We start from the raw sequence: 6672 nt of genomic DNA, 5'->3' as shown, positions 1-6672 counted from the left end.
TGTGTGTGTGTGTGAATATGAACATTGCATTTCATAGTGCACACATGGAGGTCAGAGGAGAACATGTGTGAGTCAGTCCTCTTTCCCCTTCAATTGCGTGAGGGATTGAACTTGCATTTCTAGGCTTGGCAGCAAGTGTTGTTAGCCATGAGCCACCCAGGCCCCAGCTCACAAACACATGATGCTCGTACTGTAATTTTAAATGTGGGTTCTGGGGATAAACTCCGGTCATCATGCTGACCCAGCAAAGCACTTTTCCCACAGAGCTGACTCCCCACATTCAGAGTACATTTTCTTTTTGATTGGAAATGTCATACTTACCTGGCAGGGGAGATACCATGGTCACAAAGGTGGTTTTCCCAGGGACGGGTGTCACTGGTGTACTCAGCATGTACTGACCCTTGCAATTTCCCAAACTTTGGGAATATTTTATTAAATTCGGCATAATTTGTGGTGGTGGTGCTGCGTTCCATACTCTCCCCTATTTAAAAAAAAAAAGTAAGCAAATGGTGAGGGCACCATGTATTACAGCTGGTTCGTCTTCTCTGATTGGGCATCCCTATTGGCTAGCTGTTTTTGTTTGTAAGTGTTGCTGAAACGACTGTTCTGATAAGAAGGACGGGTCTTAGGGATGCTTGCAGATACCCAGCAGGCTGGCATCAAGGACTTAGCTGTAGTAGCATCCTTGGCTTTGTTTTCATCTTGGTTCCCACCTCCTCCCTTCAGTGGGTCTCGCAGGCCACATTTGTGTCTGCTGCACCCGGCAGTGGCGGTGTGGGTCCCTGAGACAAGGCCCCTTGGCCTTTGGCTGTGACTCAGCCAGGTCACTTTCCTACAGGAAAAAGTTGTGGGGAACTCAGGATCCTAGGACCTGTTCACTGTGCGTTCTGGGCCGGGGTGGTGGGAGCTTCCTCTCTGAAGTGCAAGTGTTATGTCTTCATCACAACTGTCAGGCAGAAATGAAGATATTCGAAAGAGATACTTGTGTCTTCGATCTGGCCATCAGACTCTTGAAACAAGGGACCTCCAAAATGAGACTTTTCCTAGGAATACCATGCTGGGAGAAGTAAAAGGCACCAGAGGGGACTATTCCCCCAGAAAGAGACTTCACACAGTTCTAACAACCTGCCAGGCTACCTTAAGGCTGTAGCCAGGACAATGATGGGTCAATGATGAGCAGGACCACACCTCAACCAGGATGGGTTAGGTGTGCCAGCTCTTGGCTCTCTATTTAAACATTAATCTTATTTCAGGACCCCAAAGATTGACAGAAAGGGGGTCCTTTTCCCAGTGTGGTTGCTTTGAACATACCTCCCTTTCCTGCTTTGAATCATTAATTTGGTTCTTTTTTTTTTGACTATGCAAATAAATCAATTTTATATTGCAATATTTATACTTACTACATAAATTTTAAATTATATTACATTAGAAGCATACAATTTAGTTAAAAATTCAATTTTTAAAAATTATTTGTACAATATCTGAGGAATACGGTAACAATACCAGTACATGTAAAATGTGTCCAGTGAAGAGATGGAAATGCACTTGTACACACTGGCTCTGCCACTGAAAACCTTAGATCACAATGAAGATCCAACTAATGATAACTGGACTCATCCTTTTCTGTCTTGGTTTTGAGACAAGACCCAGGCTGGCCTGGAACTCCTGCCTCAACCTTCTCAGTGCTAGGGTGAGAGGCACCCATCCATGCCCTGCTTAAACTCGTTTAGTCTTGAAAGAAGCATCCACTTTCTCTGGCTGAAGAAAGTTCTTCAGAATAAAGACCCACATGACAATCCAGCTATAAATGGAAATTCCAGAATGAGAAAAATCTCAAAATTTTCTTTAATCTTACTTTCTTTTAATTGGCTTCTTGAGATAGATGGCCAAACTTGACTTTTTAGAGTACAGATTGTGACCCAAGTTTGATCACATAAAGACTGCTAATGGCCACAGCAGCAGGTGACAATAGCTGTGGGCGTGAAAGCATGGCGTTTCTCAGGGTGGTTAGAGGGAGAACATAGGCTGGGGTGCAGCTCCTCGCTAAAGCTCTTGCTTAGCATGCGCAAGGCACCGAGTGATCCACAGCACTGAAACCAGGGACAGGGTAGGATGCAGTGCTTGCAGCCATTCTGGAAAGGATGGATCAGCACTCCTGGGAAGGTCAGATCAGCTGCAAAGCAGCAGTGGCAGATGTCCCAAGAGGTGCCAAGGCTGCAGGCTTCTAGAAGACATGCCCCTACATACAACAGGGAAGCATGCTTCCAGCGAAAAGGATGGAGCAGGGTCATAGTTCACCAGGGATGAGCTAGAAGTCACGTCCTCATCAGAGGAGCACAGACAAGGGAGAAACGTGGGTTCCAGATGACTGCAGCTGATCTGTGGTTAATACTGGCCAGAGATAGAGCACAAGGCTCTCAGCAGCCATTCCTCACTGACTCAAGCTTGGGGCAGGGCAATGGGGGAAACTGTCAGCGTGGAAGGGAAAGAAGAAAGCATGAAGGTGTGCTGGCTTCTCTTTCACCAGCAGAACTGGGAGTTGACCACAGCAGATGCCCAGAACTAAGGCTCCTCAAGGCTCATAGGACTCATGCCCAGTTGTCACAAGTCTCTAACTCTCTGCGCTAGACACTCTATCAATCAAAGCTCAATAAAAAAAAAAAAAAAAAAAAAAAAAAAACTAAATCTCTCTCTCTCTCTCTCTCTTTCTCTCTCTCTCTCTCTCTCTCTCTCTCTCTCTTACTCTGTGTGTGTGTGTGTGTGTGTGTGTGTGTGTGTGTGTGTGTGTATGCATGTGTGGGATAGATTTAGCAATTTTTGGCAAGCACCTTACAGTGAGCCCATCTGTGAATATGTATCAGGCTCCTCAGGTACCAGGGCTCCAGGAAAGAAATGTTCAACCCCAGCCCAGATGTTGCTCTGTGTCCGTCCTCATAGTTGATCCTGGAATCCCTAAGATTCTAGGGGAATGACAGGCACCAATTTCTCTTGCCTCAAGGAAGTTTACAGACTTGCAGTTGCCAGAGGTCATCAGAGGGTTATGGTATATCCCTCACCTGTATGTGAATACACCTCAACTCACGGTGCCTATTCCCTGCCCTACAATGAATATCCCTCATCTAAGTGCATCCTCCTCCACACTTCCCCCACATTCTCTAAGTCACACATTAACAAGTTTCCTTCCTCCCTTCCTTCCAGATGCAAGACACCTTCTCTCCTTCCTCATAGCACTAAGATGGACTTCTTGCTCTTCTGAGTGGTCTGAAATTCTTTCCTATCTTGTGTACCCTGCCATACTTTCTCTGGTGTTAACTAAATCTGTGGCCTCCAGGAACAATCTGTCACAGTGACCTCTATTCATATAATGTGGATACAGAATGCAATACATTCTATAGTTATGTAGACTGGGAAATGGAAAAGAGCAAGAGCTAGTTGGAACCTGGCTGAGCATAATCCTTGTCAGTGCTGATGGTGTGGACATCCTGCAGTGCTGGTGGTGTGGGCATCCTGCAGAAGCTGAGGCCCTCCATCAAAGAGTGAAGCATGCTCCTGCCTAGGAGCTGTGCTGAGTAACAAGGATCCAGGGGACAGTGTGATTGCAGGCTCTGTGGCTGCCTTCCATGAGGACCAGAGCCAAAAGAAAAGTGAGAACTCACATGTGAGCTACAGAACACCTGCTACTTCCCTGCTGAGCCCAAATCTCCCATGAGACTCTTTCTTGTCTCCCTATCGAGAAACACAGAAGGGATGATGTTCTGGAAAACCGCAACTCAGCTTAACCAGGCTGGTGTAACACACAGCAGCCATAAGCCACTTCTCATATCTCTGATTTTACATTTACTTTTAAAAGTGTGTGTGTGTGTGTGTGTGTGTGTGTGTGTGTGTGTGTGTGTGTGTGATGAGGATGGGGGTTGTGCATATGAGTGCAGGTACCCTTAGAGGCCAGAGGAGGGCATCAGATGCCCTGGAGCTAGAGTTAGAGTTGGTTGTGAGCTGCCCACCATGGGTGCTGGACCTCTGCCTTTGGTTTATGTGCCTCTATTCATTAAGTCATGTCTCTGGTCCTTTAGTTCTCTTCTTGGCAGGTTTCTACTTACGCACACTTCCAGAAACCATACAAGATCTCCAAATATATGCAGTAAAAAAGTTACACTCCCACTTAACATAATGCAGAGACATTAACTCTTTCTCTTAAAAATGTATATTGTTGGTTTTGTTTGAGTTTTTCTCCAGGAGATTCATATTCTCATTTTTGTATCTAGTACCTTCATTAGTGAGATATAAAGTTAAACCTATGGACATATTTCACACCAGATGATAATGGGGGGAAGGAAGATATAGAAATAGTAAACAGGGAGGTGACACCCATGATGCCCCACCCATCCCTGAGGAGATGCTGTAGTCAACTAATGGGGGAGGGAGACATTTTCCCCAGTGGTGTCCTCACTGCTAAATTGCCCCTGCTCCAGAAAATCCTACCACCCCCACATCACACTCCTGTAAGTAACCCTACTGAACACTCAGTGGTTCACACACACAAAAGAAAGGGGCTAGTTGAGAAAGAAGAAGGTCATCAGTGGCTGTGGGAAGGGACAAGAGAATAGTGATAAAAAAACATCAAAATATTTGTGTATGAAAATGTCACCGTGAAAGTCGTTATTATGTCCAATTAAAATGTGGACTAAATATTGATAGTTACAATGGATTCTGAAGCAGCAGGTCACTGGGTGTCCATACTATTTACCTGTTTTTTCACTGTCCACTTCAAACGCCCTCTTTTCAACAGGTTGACTTCATGTAGCCTCAGGAGAGTTGTAATTTGATCAGTTGTGGTGGATCATGCAGTTGTCTTGTGCTCCTGGAGAAACTTCTGAAAAGTGTTAATTAGATGGGAGTTATAGAGAGTCAGATGAGACCAACCATTAAGGGACTCAGACAGGGCCCTGGCCAGGGTAACCGGTGTCCTAGTGTGGCCCCAGTGACAGCAGTGATTTCATCCAGGAGAAACTTCCATAAAGCACTTGAAAGACAGGGTAAAAGCTAAGTATGAGGATACTAAGGAGAAAAGGAGTGATCCAGAGGAGGAGCCAGAATAGGACGGAACTCTATAAACTGACGACATGACGACTCCATGGTATGGTTAAGAGGAAGGTTTCTGTTGTAGGTAAGAGAACAGCCAAGGCATCTGGGAGAGTCCAGAGCAGAGAGAGGAAGTAGAGACTGAACATGGGCAGAGGACTGAAAGGGCCATTGTAAGGGAAACTTGCAGATTCAGTGGAAAATACTGCACTCTGCCCCCACGCCCCATATCAGAAAAGTTAGCCCATCATGCTCTGCTAACAGGATGCTTGCAGGATGACCCCTGCGGTTGCGTTTGCAAGATAAATTGCTTGAGAAGAATGCTTGCCAAATAACCCCTTGCTAGATAAGCTTGGAATTCGTTTACCTACCCAGACTCTGAGAAAGACCGCAGAGACATCTGGCGTCCAGGTGTCTGCACTCTGGGTGACCCACTCCCCTGCCCTGGTAGAACTGCCTCATAAAAGGCCTGTGAGCCTCAAACTCGGGGTCACCAGCTACTCCTCGCGCTGGTGTCCCACGAGCTCGTGTTAAAATAAAGCTTCATTTGTGACCCGATATCGGAGTGGAGTTCTCTGTTTTGAACGCCGACCCTAACAGGACTAGTCCTGATCATGAGAAAAGCAGAGCAGAGACTGACAGACAGACAGGCAGGCAGGCAGGCAGACAGACAAACAGGCAGACAGACACACAGACACACAGAGGTGTCAGGGACATAGAGAAAGAAACATAGAGAAGTAGAGGGAGATAGGACCCAAAAAGCCAATCCATAGAAACAGGCTTGCCACTGATTTTTTTGTCTGGTCCCCAAGTCTTTGAGACCCATCTCAAGCCAGTTTGGAATTGTTGGTTTGTAAGCAGCACTGTCCCTGGAGGAGGGCACAAAGCCCATCCTTAGCGGTAATCAGGAAATGTAGTCCTCTTTCAATTTGGAGTAGCCTATGAATGGAGTCCATCCTGAAGGATGTTGCACTGCCCTAAGATTTCTTCAAAGCTGTCTGAGAGCCGGTGAAACGGATAGCGCAAATGAAGAAAGAAGCCTTCGGTTCACCCTCTTTAGTTCTGAGTCCTGTAAAAAAACACCCAGAGCAGTAAGAAGTGGGATGAGCTACATGGCTCACTAGTATCCTTATGAGAGGTCACCTGAACAGCTGTTAGGTTTTGGGGGTACTCAACTATGGTTTGCTCAGAGTCCGGGGAAGATGCTATGTCTGGGGTGGAATATCTAAGGGAAAAAAGCCTATGTATACTATGCTCTTATGTCTGTTAACTTGATTGCTCTAAGACAAAATTCTATCCATCCAGTTATAGCTCTGTCAGGCATTCAGGGCAGGAATAAATCTAGATACACCAATGTCTTTGTCTGTCCACTTTATTTCTCTGGGATGAAATCCTGTCTCCATAGCTTCAGCTCCATCCTGACACTCAGTTCCTCTTTGTCCCCTCTTTTACTGCCCTCTCATAGTCCTGCTAACAACTAAGCTCTTACGTTTCCAGCCTCATCCATTTCCTCTGTTTCTTCACCCTCCATCTCTACTTGCTCTCTACTCCTGGCTCTGATGAACTCTACAAGAGTCCTGCCTTATCATCTAA

At 45.9% G+C, this 6672-nt stretch overlaps 1 non-coding gene across 1 annotated transcript; it reads left to right on the top strand.

The window, feature by feature from the left end:
• The first annotated feature begins 313 nt into the window (after positions 1-313).
• Positions 314-482, top strand: LOC118593591. The gene has a single exon (XR_004946262.1). It is a non-coding gene; the product is annotated as a U1 spliceosomal RNA (small nuclear RNA).
• Positions 483-6672: the final 6190 nt, after the last annotated feature.

Source organism: Onychomys torridus, chromosome 11, assembly GCF_903995425.1.
Source record: "Onychomys torridus chromosome 11, mOncTor1.1, whole genome shotgun sequence".
Taxonomy (NCBI): Eukaryota; Metazoa; Chordata; class Mammalia; order Rodentia; family Cricetidae; genus Onychomys; species Onychomys torridus.
This window is presented reverse-complemented; position numbering and strand designations above follow the sequence as displayed.